Source organism: Triticum dicoccoides, chromosome 6A, assembly GCF_002162155.2.
Source record: "Triticum dicoccoides isolate Atlit2015 ecotype Zavitan chromosome 6A, WEW_v2.0, whole genome shotgun sequence".
NCBI classification, from domain to species: domain Eukaryota; kingdom Viridiplantae; phylum Streptophyta; class Magnoliopsida; order Poales; family Poaceae; genus Triticum; species Triticum dicoccoides.
The window spans coordinates 96307626-96323572 of NC_041390.1; positions in this window are offsets into that span (position 1 = coordinate 96307626).

A 15947-nucleotide genomic window follows, 5' to 3' on the forward strand; every position below is an offset into this window, starting at 1 on the left:
TTCAAATTCTCAGTTTTGAGTAAACCAGATTGACCCGGCGTCACCAATAACAATGACCCGGCGTCGGCAACAATTATTATCCGGTGCTATCAATATTTACAAACCGGATATTTTGGCAATAATAAACCGGCAAGTTCTACAAGCCGGCTGAAAGTCAGATGAGTTTTTTCAAGACCAATATTTTTTAAGCCGGCGCTTTGGAAGCCGATTCAAGTGGATTATTTATTACAATATTTCCCTATAAGATACCAATGTCTGCAAATTGGCTCTGAAGCTGGCCTATTGACCCGGATTTCTCACAAGAAGTATCTGGATTTTTGCATTTGCAAGGTTTGGACATATCTGTTAAAAGAGATTTCTATAAGATCTTTGAGTATGCATCCAGGAGGAAATGACAAGGACTTAAAGATAATCAGGTGCCGGTTCAGGAAAATATTTAACCCAGGGCACAACCTATCAAGTTTGTTCCTGTGTTTATTTTACAGGATTAGTTTAACATGGATAAATCCAAATTAAACTGGGGACTAATGTCGGGGATATACCCCACGGTATGACCTGGCCGGAATCATGACCCGGCCGGGCTTGGCGACTCACCAGAGACCTGGCTGGAGCTTGGCGACTCACTGGCGATCCGCTTGGACATGGCGGTTTACATGTAACCCGCCTGGATGTTGTGACTCACTGGAGACCCGGCGGGCGGATCAGACGGACGACAAGGACCAAGGCCCAGCAGGCCAGCTTATATTCTGGTGGGCCGGCTTAAGAGGAAAGGGATGACGAATATTTCATTTACAAGGAAGCAATACCCGGACTTGTATTCAACTTGTGAGAAAGGATAGACTAGTCCTATTCCTACTAGGATTCCACATGTAACCCGCCCCTTCAACATATATAAGGAGGGGCAGGGCTCCCCAAAGGGGGACAGAAAATAATCTCTAGGGCTAGACACAAAGGGGGAGCCGGCTTATGCGGCGACTCTCTCATGAGCATAATGAGATCTAGCCACAAATAGCATGTAGGGTTATTACCGGATGATGTTTCCCGGGGCCCGAAGCTGTCTAAATCCTTGTCTTATGTTGCGTCTCTCGATTCCGCTCAACCCCTCTCAAGCTACCACATAGATGCGTTGGCCTCGCGACTAAGTCCTGACACTAAGGACATCTGTCGTGACAATTCCACGACAAGAGGAGTATGACCCGTGAAAACTTTCGGGTTCACACAGATTAAGGAAGGCATAGGTTCAACCCATCCGGGCTTCTTAGAGCATATACCACAAACTTCAGGAGCGGATAACTCAAGCTCGGGTGCAGAGCATGGTTGACAAAAGCAGGGGATACAATTTTACCAAAGGCATTATGTATCCAATGAAAGGCTCACAAGTTTGATGAATATGAAGGACGGTGTCGGACAAAATCCAACAAAGGATCTGGTGGTCCATAAGGGATCTGATGTGAGTATTGGTACACAACCAGAGGAAGAAAGAATGCAAGGAGATCATATTATAGAAACAACTGACTAACTAAATCTCAGATGCAAAGGAATTATGAATTCCAAGACAAGGGATCCGAATCAATGCTCTGATTAGGGATGGACAAGTTGAATAGTCTTAGGGGTACAATCGATGCCAATTTGGTTGATCGACATCCAGCTCATGTTTAAAATGGCATCTGAGCCGGAAGGATGAATTCGAGGATCTGGTTGAGGATGGCGAGCATTCGCACTTATTGAATCAATGGGCTCAAAATTATAGTGGCAAAGGATGCCAATAATGTTACTATACTTATGGGATTAACCATAATGCAAGCAAGCAAGAATTTCAAGAGCAATAAGCTGCTGAGGATTTTCGGAAGATCAAATAGTATTTCAAAGACTTTGGTGAAACACATGAACAACTGGGGAGAAACAAATCCTCGGTGTGTGTGAGGATTAATTTATAGGTGTATTCAGGTGACAAGGAACTGCAAGGCAGTAGGCACAAGGATTCTCGGAACAACAACGAGTATTTTAGGGTATCTTGTAATAACAAGAGCAACTGGGGACTAAGGTAAGAATGGCAAGTGCATGTAGTTATCTATAGGGTTTGAGTTTGACGGTGGAAGGGAATTGGAAATGCAATAAGCACAAGCTCTCGGGATAACATCGGAGAGTATCTTCTGAATCTTCTGGTGTAGCAGGCGATCATCTGTAATAAGGGGCTCTCAGGAAGGAAGTAATTACGAGAACCAAGAGTTAGAGTTAGCAAAATCTTTTAACCCGATTAGAAGAGAGATCAGAGTCCCAGAGTATAGACAAGGAATAAAAAGATCCTAATACCACCCAAATGGCGACATGGGCCCGTAAGCCACACAGCCATGTTAGTAAAAGTTTTGTAATGACTAGACTCATCTTCGGCCAAGGAGTGTGGAAGGGGGATTCCTACAGGTAGTCGCCTCTGATACCAACTTGTGACGCCCCCGATTTGACCGTACACTAATCATACATGCAAATGTGTACGATCAAGATCAGGGACTCACGGAAAGATATCAAGATCAGGTTCAACCCATCGGGGCTTCTTAGAACATATACCACAAACTTCAGGAGCGAATAACTCAAGCTCGGGAGCAGAGCGTAGTTGACAAAAGCAGGGGATACAATTTTACCAAAGGCATTATGTATCCGATGAAAGGCTCACAAGTTTAATGAATATGAAGGACGTTGTCGGACAAAATTCAACAAAGGATCTGATGGTCCATAAGGGATATGCATGATGTGAGTATCGGTACACAACCATAGGAACAAAGAATGCAAGGAGATCATATTATAGAAACAACTGACTAACTCAAAGCTCAGATGCAAAGGAATTATGAATTCCAAGACAAGGGATCAGAAGCAATGATCTGATTAGGGGTGGACAAGTTGAATAGTCTTAGGGGTACAATCAAGGGCAATTTGGTTGGTCAAGATCCAACTCATGTTTAAAATGGCGTCTGAGCTGGAAGGATGAATTCTAGGATCTGGTTGAGGATGGCGAGCATTCGCACTTATTGAATCAATGGGCTCAAAATTATAGTGGCAAAGGTTGCCAATAAGATTACTATACTTATGGGATTAACCATAATGCAAGCAAGCAAGAATTTCAAGAGCAATAAGCTGCTGAGGATTTTCGGAAGATCAAATAGTATTTCAAAGACTTTGGTGAAACACATGAACAACTGGGGAGAAACAAATCCTCGGTGTGTGTGTGAGGATTAATTTATAGGTGTATTCAGGTGACAAGGAACTGCAAGGCAGTAGGCACAAGGATTCTCGGAACAACAACGAGTATTTCGGGGTATCTTGTAATAACAAGAGCAACTGGGGACTAAGGTAAGAATGGCAAGTGCATGTAATTATCTATTGGGTTTGAGTTTGACGGTGGAAGGAAATTGCAAACGCAATAAGCACAAGCTCTCGGGATAACATCGGAGAGTATCTTCTGAATCTTCTGGTGCAGCAGGCGGTCATCTGTAATAAGGGGCTCTCCGAAAGGAAGTAATTACGAGAACCAAGAGTTAGAGTTAGCAAAATCTTTTAACCCAATTAGAAGAGAGATCAGAGTCCCAGAGTATAGACGAGGAATAAAAAGATCCTAATACCGCCCAAATGGCGACGTGGTCCCGTAAGCCACACAACCATGTTAGTAAAAGCTTTGTAATGACTAGACTCAACTTCGGCCAAGGAGTGTGGAAGGGGGATTCCTACAGGCAGTCGGCTCTGATACTAACTTGTGACGCCCCCGATTTGACCGTACACTAAGCATACACGCAAATGTGTACGATCAAGATCAGGGACTCACGGAAAGATATCACAACACAACTCTAGACACAAATTGAACTAATACAAGCTTTATATTACAAGCCAGGGGCCTCGAAGGCTCGAACACAAATGCTCAAAGACACAAGAGCCAGCGGAAGCAACAATATTTGAGTACAGACATAAGTTAAACAAGTTTGCCTTAAGAAGGCTAGCACCAAAGTAGCAACGATCGAAAAGGCAAGGCCTCCTGCTTGGGACCTCCTAACTACTCCCCGAAGTCGAACTCCACGTTGAATCATCATTGGGATCCTCTGGCTCCTAGACTCCATCATATGATCGCAATAACCAGGAAAAGGGGAAAAAGAAGTAACAAAGCAACCATGAGTACTCATCCAAAGTACTCGCAAGCAAGGATCTACACTACATATGCAATCATATCAATGAAAAGGGTAGTATGTGTGGACTGAACTATAGAATGCCAGAATAAGAGGGGGATAGCTAGTCCTATCGAAGACTACGCTTCTGGCAGCCTCCATCTTGAAGCAGTAGAAGAGACTAGATGGTAAGTCAACCAAGCATCATCGTATAGCATAATCCTACCCGGTGATCCTCTCCTCGTCACCCTGTTAGAGAGAGATCGCCGGGTTGTATCTGGCACTTGAAAGGGTCTGTTTTATTAAGTATCCGGTTCTAGTTGTCATAAGGTCAAGGTACAACTCCGGGTCATCCTTTTACCGAGGGACACGGCTCTTCGAATAGATAAACTTCCCTGCAGGGGTGCACCACATTTCCCAACACGCTCGATCCCCTTTGGCCGGACACACTTTCCTAGGTCATGCCCGGCCTCGGAAGATCAACACATTGTAGCTCCACCTAGGCACAACAAACAGGTCATCACACCGGTCTAAATCCTATGGCGCAGGGGTCTGGGCCCATCGCCCATTGCACACCTGCACGTTGTGTGGGCGGCCAGAAGCAGACCTAGCCTCCCTAATACAAGAGCAGGCGTTCCATCCCAATCCGACATGCGCCGCTCAGTCGCTGACGTCAAGAAGGCTTCGGCTGATACCACGATGTCGAGTGCCCATAATTGTTCCTGCGTAGTTGGTTAGTGCGTATAGGCAGTGGCCAGACTCAAATCAAATACCCAGATCTCGTTAAGTGTGTTAATTGAATTAACCGCGGACGCCGACTAGGACCAGGCCCACTGAGGGAGTCCTGGACTAAGGGGTCCTCGGGCGTCCGGCCTATTAGCCATGGGCCGGACTGATGTGTTGTGAATATACGAAGACCGTAGACTACACCCGTGTCCGGATGGGACTTTCCTTGGCATGGAAAGCAAGCTTGGCGGCCAGCTATGTAGATTCCTTTCTCTATAACCGAACTTGTGTAACCCTAGATCGCTCCCGTGTCTATATAAACCGGAGGGCTAGGTCCGTAGATAGGTCGAATCCTCATAATCATAGCCAGACTAGACTTTTAGGGTTTAGTCATTACGATCTTGTGGTAGATCAACTCTTGTAATACTCATATGCATCTAGATCAATCAAGCAGGACATAGGGTATTACCTTCGTAGAGAGGGCCCGAACCTGGGTAAACATCGTGTCCCCTTTCTCCTGTTACCATCGACCTTAGACGCACAGTTCGGGACCCCCTACCCGAGATCCGCCGATTTTGACACTGACATTGGTGCTTTCATTGAGAGTTCCACTATGACGTCAACGACAGGATCGATGTCTCACCTTGTTCTCAAGGATAATATCACCACCGGAGGAACGCTGGCTCCAGGCCAAACCCTTTGGCTGGGCGGCTTTACCATGACCGCCCGTTCAGTCGTTAAGCCGACGATGACCTCTCGGGTCATCGAAAACCCCCTTCGTATCGACTCCGAACACTCCAAGCAGATGGATCCAGCAGAGCCTTCGTCCTTAAACGAGCTCCTAGATCGCATCGCCACCCTGGGGGTTGCTACAGACTACGATCGAATTGGGCTTAAACACGATCAGAGAGAAATCAAATCTCCATCGATCACCCACCAGATAGCACTAGTCGAGGAGCAAGTAGACAACTCTTCCTCCATACTAAGGATGGACTATGTCCGGATCTCCGGTCTCGAAGAGCTGGACACCTACCTGCGAGGAGATGCATCCTGCCCTCCGAACATAGAATCGGACGACGGGCCTAAGAAATCAGTGGATATCCCGGAGCCCGATCTGTTAAGTTCCGAAGACCTCCAGACTCCGGATCCAAAACTGGGTCAGGGTTCAAATTTAAATCCACCCACCCACCCGAATACAAGCGCTCTCATGAGCATACAACAGCTGTCTCAGAAATGGTCCACCACTTCTGGGCCAGATTCCTTCTTGTCAAAAACAAGATTAAAGATTGACGTGACGAGGAAGCGATCTCAGTGTTCTGCAACAATTGCAGGGACGAAGGAATCCTCAACGCCATCAACCGTCGTCGCATCCTACACTCTGCTGACTTGGCAACTATCGTACAGAAGTACAGCGCAATGGAAAGCGCCTGGAAAACACAAGCGGCCCGTTGGGAATCATCGGTACCCACTCAACCCCTCATTCAGGCAAAAAGGGTGCACCCTTGCAACACGCCCGATTCAATAGTAAAGAAATATAAGTCCAGTACGGGGTGCGGAACCATTCTGGAAGGATGGCTCGATGGGCCATGCAAAATACACGCAATACCGGATAACATACCAACACATAGCCTTAGATCATGTTGGATACTCCGGCAAGTGTCCAAGAGCGGCGAGGATATCCTCACCAAGAATAACCCAGAACAACACCCCCTAGAGGACAATGACCCCGAAGTACTGATGGTCTTCGACACATTCGCCTCAAACAATAGGCGCAAAAGAGCACTACGAGGACTCGTCGAAGTCTGTCAAATAGCAGCAATAAACCCTTGGAACGACATGGCTATAACTTTTAATGCCAGTGACGAACCAAAATACAGGAAAGTCCGAGCACCAGCCGCCTTGGTCCTCAGTCCAATCGTGGACGGCTTTCGGCTCACCAAGGTCCTCATGGTCGGCGGTAGCGGACTAAACCCCATCTACGAAGATACACTCCACAAAATGGAAATAGACAGGAGCCGCATTGAGCAAAGCAGAACGACCTTCCAAGGAATTATTCCCAGTCAGGAGGCGCGGTGTGCGGGAAAAATAACACTCGACGTGGTATTCGGTACGCTGGAGAATTATCGGTGCGAAGAAATAACCTTCCAAGTGGCCCCTTTCAACAGCGGATATCACGCCCTTTTGGGGCGGGATGCATTTACACGCTTCCAAGTTGTACCTCATTACAGGTACATGAAGCTTAAGATGCCCGGGCCCAAAGGCATAACCACTCTCGCCAGTGATCCGGGCATAGCACTCCGCGCCGAAAATAAAACTGCATCCCTGGCCCTTGAGGCATTATCTGAAGCCCTCCCGGCCGAAGAATTAACTGCACTGTGCTCCACGATGGACAGGGACGATGTGATCTTAGACAAACGCCCCAAGTCCACCTCCTTCAAGCCAGCGGAAGAAATAGTCAAATTCCAGGTCCATCCAATGGACCCCAAAAAGACAGCATCTATTGGGGCACAACTAGACCCAACGGTCGACGCTGCGCTAAGGGATTTTCTTTGCAAAAACTGGGATATATTCGCCTGGCACCCTTCTGACATGCCAGGTATCCCGCGCAAACTGGCCGAGCACAACCTCAACATATTAAAGGGATACAAACCGGTCAAACAAACACTGCGGCGCTTTTCCGAACCCAAACGTCAAGCCATGAGAGAGGAGCTAGCCAAGCTAATTGAGATCAGATTCATTAGAGAAATAAAACATCCGGACTGGCTGGCAAACCTGGTGATGGTACCAAAGAAGAATAAATCCTGGCACATGTGCGTCGATTTTAAAGACCTCAATAAGGCTTGCCCTAAGGATCCCTTCCCCCTCCCCGCATTGATCAAATCATTGATGCTACCGCAGGACACGACTCACTGTGTTTCCTCGACGCATATTTCAGATACCATCAAATCAAAATGAAGGAGTCTGACCAAGCTTCAACAGCATTCATCACCTCATATGGGCCATTCTACTTCAACAGCATGTCCTTCGGGCTCAAGAATGCTGGTGCCACCTACGAACGCATGATCCAAACATGTCTGGAGAAACAAATCGGAAGGACAGTTTAAGCCTATGTGGACGACGTCGTAATCAAGACAAGGCACATCGAAACACTAATAGATGACCTACGCCTCACATTTGACAACCTCCGCGCATATGACATTAAGCTCAATCCGGAAAAATGTGTTTTTGCCGTCCCCGCAGGAAAGCTGTTGGGCTTCATTGTCTCCAATAGAGGAATTGAAGCAAATCCAGCCAAAATCTGAGCTCTGTCAGAGTTGGCTACGCCAACAGACCTTAAAAAAGTCCAAAAACTCGCGGGTTGCGTGGCAGCTCTAAGCCGCTTTATCTCCAGATTGGGAGAAAAGGCACTGCCACTCTATCACCTTCTACGGCGAACCGATCACTTCGAGTGGACGTACGCGGCAACAGCCGGACTGGAAGAAATAAAAACACTCCTAGCGAGAAACCCAATCCTGGTCGTGCCAAACATCGGCGAACCCATGCAGCTATACATATCGGCAACACATCAAGTGGTGAGCGTCGTGCTCGTCATTGAACGAGAACAGGACGGACATAAATTCCCGCTTCAAAAGCCAGTATACTACGTATCCACTGTCCTTACACCATGCAAATCCTGGTACCCCCATTATGAAAAGATATCACATGCGGTCTTCATGGCATCCCAAAAGCTATGACACTACTTCCAGGAGTGTTCGATCACGGTGGCTTCCGAAGTACCACTCAATGACATAATAAACAACCGCGATGCCATGTGCTAGATTGCCAAATGGGCCATTGAGCTCCATCCATTTGATATTACATACAAACCACATCGAGTTATTAAATCCCAAGTACTGGCTGACTTCGTTGCCGAATGGACAGAGGCCGAACTCCCTAATGAGTACGGCACATATTCCAACGAGGTTATGTACTTCGATGGCTCCAAAATGTTGGCAGGGCTGGGAGCGGGCATCGTTTTGATGTCCCCCATGGGAGACGTCGTTTAGTACGTACTCCAAATATTATACACAGACTCCAATAATGTAGCCGATTACGAGGCCTTATTGCATGGTCTCCGGATGGCTGTCTCCATGGGCATACACCGCCTGGAAGTGCGCGGGGACTCAAAGCTTGCAATATCTCAAATAAATGGAGACTTTGATGCCAAAGATCTAAAGATGGTGGCTTATCGTAATGTCTTCCTAAAATGTCGGCTCGGTTCGAGGGACTCGAGTTTCATCACGTGGCCCGAGAAAGTAATCAAGCGACGGACTTTCTTGCTCGTATCAGCGCCAAGCGCGACCCAGTCCCACCTAACATCTTTCTGGAAAGGCTTTTCAAGCCATCCGTGGTGTGGCAGGGGGAAAGCGGCAACACTAGTCCGGATCCGAACACAACCCTAGATTCCGAACACACCGATATCATCGGAGGCTCATCCACCCAAATAACATTGTTGGCCCATCCCATTATGGCAGTCATTGCCCCATGGACCGAACCCTTCTTGGCCTACCTTAATAGGAAGGAACTTCCTGAGGATCAGAATGAGGCCCGCCACATTGTCCAGCATTTGAAGGCCTACAAGGTTCACGACGGAGAACTCTATAAGAAAGGCGCTACCAGAGTCCTTCAAAGATGCATCTCCGAGGAGGAGGGGCGGCAGCTCCTGGCTGAGATTCATGCTGGTCTCGGCGGGCACCACGCCACAGCTCGGGCCCTTGTTAGCAAGGCCTTCCATACAGGGTTTTATTGGCCGATGGCCCGAGCAGATGCATAGGACCTTGTCCAACATTGCGTCGGATGCCAACTCTTCGCCAATCAAAGCCACATGCCCCCCATTGCCCTACAAACAATCCCCATTACTTGGCCTTTTGCAGTCTAGGGACTAGACATGGTTGGACCCCTTAAAGGAGGAACCCATAAGAAAAAATATCTGCTGGTCATGGTGGATAAATTCACTAAGTGGATAGAGGCCAAACCAGTTAAAATGGCCGAGTCCGGGCCGGTGATAGAGTTTATATCCGGCGTCGTACACCGTTATGGTGTCCCACACAGCATCATCACTGATAACGGCTCTAATTTCACAGCCGACGAAGTGAAAACCCGGTGCGCTAATCTATGCATCAAGTTTGATTACGCCTCTATCTATCATCCGCAGACAAACGGCCAAGTCGAACGGGACAATGCACTACAAAAAACTACACTTCCATGATGATACGTGTTTGTCACAGTAGGTCGTGTTTTTTGTCATGCATGTACATCCATGACGATATTATGATAGAAAAAAGATAGTCATACATGTGCTGTCGTAGAAGTGTTCCATGACATTACCAAAATTATCATCAAGCAAGTGTCCACTTCCATGAAGATAAATCACGCGTCACAGAAGTGCTTTCGTCAAGGGTTACCGACATGTGGCATCCACCGTAACGGAACGCTGTTAAGCTATCGGGTCGGATTTTGGATCTGATAACCCGTTAACAACCCTGACAAATGGGAAATTTCCACGTGTAAAATTCTGATTGGCCGAAGGGAACACCTGTCAGCTCGTTAGTAGGCCAGATGTCACTCGTCCATTGGAGGAGACATGCCTATGATACGTCAACACGTGGCTGGGCCCAACAGAGGCCCATGTAGGTTAAAACGGCCGGCCCAGTCAAAGGCCCATAGAACTTAATCAGGTACTAGTGGGCCAGCCCAATAACGGCCTGCTTAATAAAGGCCCATTTACGGCCCGAAGCCAGATCTAGCCCATTAATTGTTAGCCCAATATTTGGGCCCATTTGCGGCCCGAAGCCAGATCTGACCCGTTAATTGTTCACCGAATATTTGGGCTCAACTACAGCCCAGTGACTTTCGGCCTGTTAGAGGCCTGATGTAGACATGGGCCCATTTCAGCCCAGTGTGACTTTCGGCCTGGGAATGGCCCGTGCTGCCCATGGGCCATATATGGTTCGATGGGACATCGGGCCCACTAACGGCCCGTGCTAAAGGTGGAAACAATTAAGCCCAACGTGACTTTGGGCCTGTTAAAGGCCTGTCGCGTAATTCGGCCCATTGATGCTTGTGCTAAGCTTTCGGCCTCTTAAAGGCCCATGATATCAGTGGGCCAACTAAGGCCTGAGATATGTTTCGGCCTGGTAACGGCCCGTGAGCTAACTGGGCCCAAAACGGCCCGATCTACATTTCGGCCTGCTGAAGGCCCGTCGACGACTAGTGAAAATTGAGGCCCAACATGAATTTTGGCCTGCTAAAGGCCCGTGGTTTCATCTCGGCTGTAACAGGCCAGTACAATATTCAGCCTGTTAATGGCCCAACGCTACCTGGGCCAAACTAAGCGTTGGGTCGACAAAAGGCCCAACTAAAATATAGGCCAGTGTAAGTTTGGGCCTGGCTCAATGTGTGAAGGCCCCAATCATTCGGGCCCAAGAAAGACGCAGGCCGACCCAATTGTGGACCGCTAAAAGCCTGGCCCGTTAGAGTCGAATGTTTCGGTCCGGTCGACTACATCTGTTTTTTTTTTCAGATAGCGAATGATGGCAGTAACTAGTAGGAATTAAGAACAAACCTACTCTATACAATAAAGAAATTACGGCATAGTAACTAAGAATAAACCTACAGTATACAATAAAGGATTTAAGGTATATTACATCCACTAGGCATCAAAGTACGCCACCAGTGATCATAAAGTGCAACGAAGAAGCAGGTTACGAAATCTGGGCACCATTGCAGGGTAACAAAATAATACTGAACCGAGACCACTTCCAAGACAGTTCAAGAAAGGTTAGCCTTGTGGGGGAACTGCTGCGCAAGCTACTGAGCAAGGCTGTGAGACTGGCCTAGCATGTCGGTCATAGCTTCCAGGTGTAGCTATTTAGCGATGAGGTTCTCATTGGTGTTCTCCGCAATCTTTCTTAGAGATAGGACTTCAAGTCGAAGTTGAGTTGCAGAATGCCTTTCTGCTAGAACTTGGGACTGAAGAAGTCGAACTGATTCAGACAACGAGTTCTGTGAGCTTGTCTGACTGTTAGTCTCAAGTAACTTGAACACTGCATCAAGACAAGACTTTGGGGTTGTCTCGCTATCTTCAAGATGTTTTGCCTTCTTTGCTACAATATATGTTGGGTTTGTCTCACAGCCTTCAGCAGACTTGTGCATGCCATCAGGCATATCACCCTGAAACAAAGCAGAGAGATGACAAGTTTTGCACATGTATAAACAAAGATGATAACTGTTCTGTCAATTCTATCCAATTTCAAATTAGAACATAAAGAGTAAGTTCAAAATATCAATAGCATAATTTGGCATTGTTCATAATGCGGGGAGCTTCACCACACTACTGGATTACCATGTCAACATAACAAGCATAGATGAAGGGTAAAGAAAATCATTGTATCTATTTTGGATAATGTGCATGGCATGTTGTTCATATCATCAGCCACATCAGTACGATAAAACGGGAGATGACAAGGTGCAAACGTGGGCTGCTTCACCACACACTGGATTATAGATCCTCAAAAACAAGCATACACATAGGGAGTATTAAGTAATGTGCATGGTATGAATAAGGAATTTAGTTTTACAAGTAAAACTTAGAACTTACGGTTCTTACTAACATGCATTTTGGTAGAAACAGCAAACTAAACAGCAGTAAACAATAGGGAGTATGAGCAAATTAAACAGCAGTTGAGGATAAAGGCTTTAGAAGGACTGACTTACATTAACAGTTAACACCGGCTTTATAATGCCCTTCTCCATGTCAAGGGAAGGATAACTCAAGAATTTCAGCACAGAATCTTCTTCATAAGCATTGCATGTACTCTACATTTCGTAGAGAGTAATTATAGATATGATAATACTAGAAGGGATAGAGGATAATGAAGATAATATGCAGATTGATGCTACATAATCAACTACCAATCCCTACAAGTACAAGCGTTACAGGACAAAATGTACTGACAAGAGCAATGGGCTACACTTCTGCACTTGCACTTGTCTGTGTATTCTACTTGTTGGTGAGATTAAATATAGATCTGATCCTTTTAGTAAGGGATTTCTGTATTCGTGCCCTAGTTGGGTCACGCTCGACTGATTTGCCCCTATTTTTTCAACAATTGCGGTTTTACCCAGCTCACTTCACTCGCCTTATGTTTTTGCCCTTTCGGGGCGGTTCCGACCAGTGAGCAGTCGCCACGTGGGGAACCATGATTGGTCGGAACCGCCCCGGAAGGGCAAAAACACAAGGCGAGTGAAGTGAGCTGGGCAAAACCACAATTGTTGAAAAAATAGGGGCAAATCAGTCGAGCGTGACCCAACTAGGGGCACGAATACAATTGTTCCTTTTAGTAAATGGTGGGCGAGGGAGATAAGATGCAAAATCCTACAAAATGAACCAATCCCTCTTCCCATAATACAAGAGTGTTTTGAACACTGGTGTACTATACAAACGTTCTTATATTATGGGACGGAGGGAGTAGATGTTAATGTAAGTATAGTGATAGACCATGTTCAGTCCTTACAAGAGGACTGCAGAGCTAAACCTCTTCAAAAGCATTGGGTTGATTCTAAATTTATGTAAGAGTCCATACGGATCTTATAATGTCCACCAAATGGACGATTACGAGGCTAACATGTGCAGTGATGCTACATAATCAAACAGCTATGAAAGTAAGTATGGTCATATAGGGCAAGAGGTACTCACAAGAGCAATGCAGTGTGCAGTATAGTTGCGAGATTCTGTGGTCCCTTGAGAACGAATGTTCTTCTGCTAACAGTTTTCGTACAAGTGAGACATTAAGGCAAATGCAGAAATGTAGTTCAAATTGTGATGTGATATCATAGACAGTACCTTAAGCTGCAGCCGAGACCAATGTGTAACAAGATTATTCCAGTCACCGTCGGATAAATGTAGCACTGGAGACTTTACAGAAATTTCATTCAGAGGCTTGCCATCGAAGTGCGCTTGCCTCAGGTAGGAACGATACTTCATCAACGAGTGCTTGAAAAGTGCAACCAACCCTTGCTCGTCATCACAATCCAGTTTGCTCCTCACCTATTTAAAAGAATGAAATCTTGTGTCTTCTGTCAGCAGAAACATATGAAGTAATGACCATGAATAACATTAGTACATTACTTACGCGTAAGTTGCGGAGGAAGACTGGAAATTGTTCTGTATCTGCGGTATAATCTTTCCATGAAGGAAAGATGTGCACAAAGTTCCTGACAACAACATAAGCTTCATCTTCTAAACTGGGAAGAAATGGAACAGGGGTCCTATTTGCTACAATTGGGGCTCTCTCTGGTTCGAAAAGGGATTTGGCAACTGGATTTGGTGTACTCTTTGCTGGAATGGGGGTTTTGCATCGTACAGCTGGTGCTATGTCAACTGGCATGATCATACTGTTTGCTGCAGTTGGGGTTTTCTGAGTTGGGGCATCAGAAATGACCAGTGTAGTAGGGCTAGAGTCTGCTAGAGTTGGGGTATTTTGTGGGTCAGGTGATATTGCAACTACACTTAATGGGCTATTTGATTTATCAGGTGCCACTACCTTTTCCAAATACTTTGCTTGTGCTCCTCCACAATCAACAATCGCCCTCTTCCTTTTGAACTTCTAATACACAAGAACAACATTTGAATGGATAAATATGGTATGATGACAGATGGAATATGTACTGAAAATGGATAGGCAGGGCGTATTCACATACACAATGTGTAAACTAAGCTAATGGCGGCTCAACAAATTAGAAGCAATGCAAAGCATCAGTTGCAAGATATGTGCGAGCAATGTAACCTTGGAAAGTTAGAGCAAGTACCTTGATGGGTGAATAAGATAGGGCATCTTCCTCTGACTCCTCCACTAGGGAGCTACATTGACTTAGGTCTCCCTCTAGCTCAGAATCACTGTTAGGATCATATTCTGAGCATGAATCTGTAGGTGGGGAGCGTTTGCATTGCATTGCATCCAGACTTGATTTCAGTCCCTTAATGCCAAGTTTGACAGCCATGGCATTGTTCTACTTTATTCTTTTCATGCGCGCAAGCTCATAATCATTATGATGCTGTTCAAAATCTGAGATTCATGAAAACATAAAAAGTAGTCAGATTATCTATGGAATGCATTGCGGATTCAACTTGGAGAGTGTCTCCCTATAAACCCCTGCATATGCAAAGTTCACCTCCCCAACCGTGCTGACCAGACCACACACAGAAATACAAACCCCTTATGTCTCTATAACAGGCAGGCACACATTTCAAAACTGAAGTACGAACATTAGAATCATATGAAATTCGTATTTGAACAAATAAACTAAGCAATTATGAGTGGCGTAATGTTTAGCTTCAAGGGTGGAGTGTTGGTAGTGCGACACAAAGCAAGTAGGCGGATTGTATTCCATGTAAAAGATCAAAACCTATGTAAAAGTTGGAAATGACACTTTCTTTCTATACAATGCAGTGTTCGTTACCCACACATGATGGAAGAGATCACATAGAGAAATACTATTCACTCATGTCTACAGTTCCAGTATTTAGAAACAGGGTGGTCCGCCCTAAAAGAATATTGACAACAAATATGACAAGGAAAACATAGATGTAGTGAATCAATCATTTACTTGTGAGCTTACTAGGACAAGTATGCAGAATTGTAACTGCAGTAAGAGACCGTCCAAAATCTGAATGAAGAAGTTTGTCTAGCACTTATTGTTTGCAACTAATCAATGTGAATAATTGGATATTATATTGAATGAGTAAGAAAGACAAGTAAAATTGTCAACAAACCTGGCTTGCAATAGTAATCTAGGTCAATGTCACTACGACCAACAATCCAAAATGACTAGTTTCTGTTCCGAGGGCCGGAATTTTGAAAACCCTGTGAACTTTAGAGGTACTAAAGATTACCGAAATACATCTGAACCATTAAGTGTAGGTAGCACTGAGCACACAACAAACCCTAATGACAGTCCTACCTAATGAGTAATGAAACAATTAGAAAATGGGTGATGAGGAGTGGCTGCTAAGTGTTGAGGACGTATCTCAAG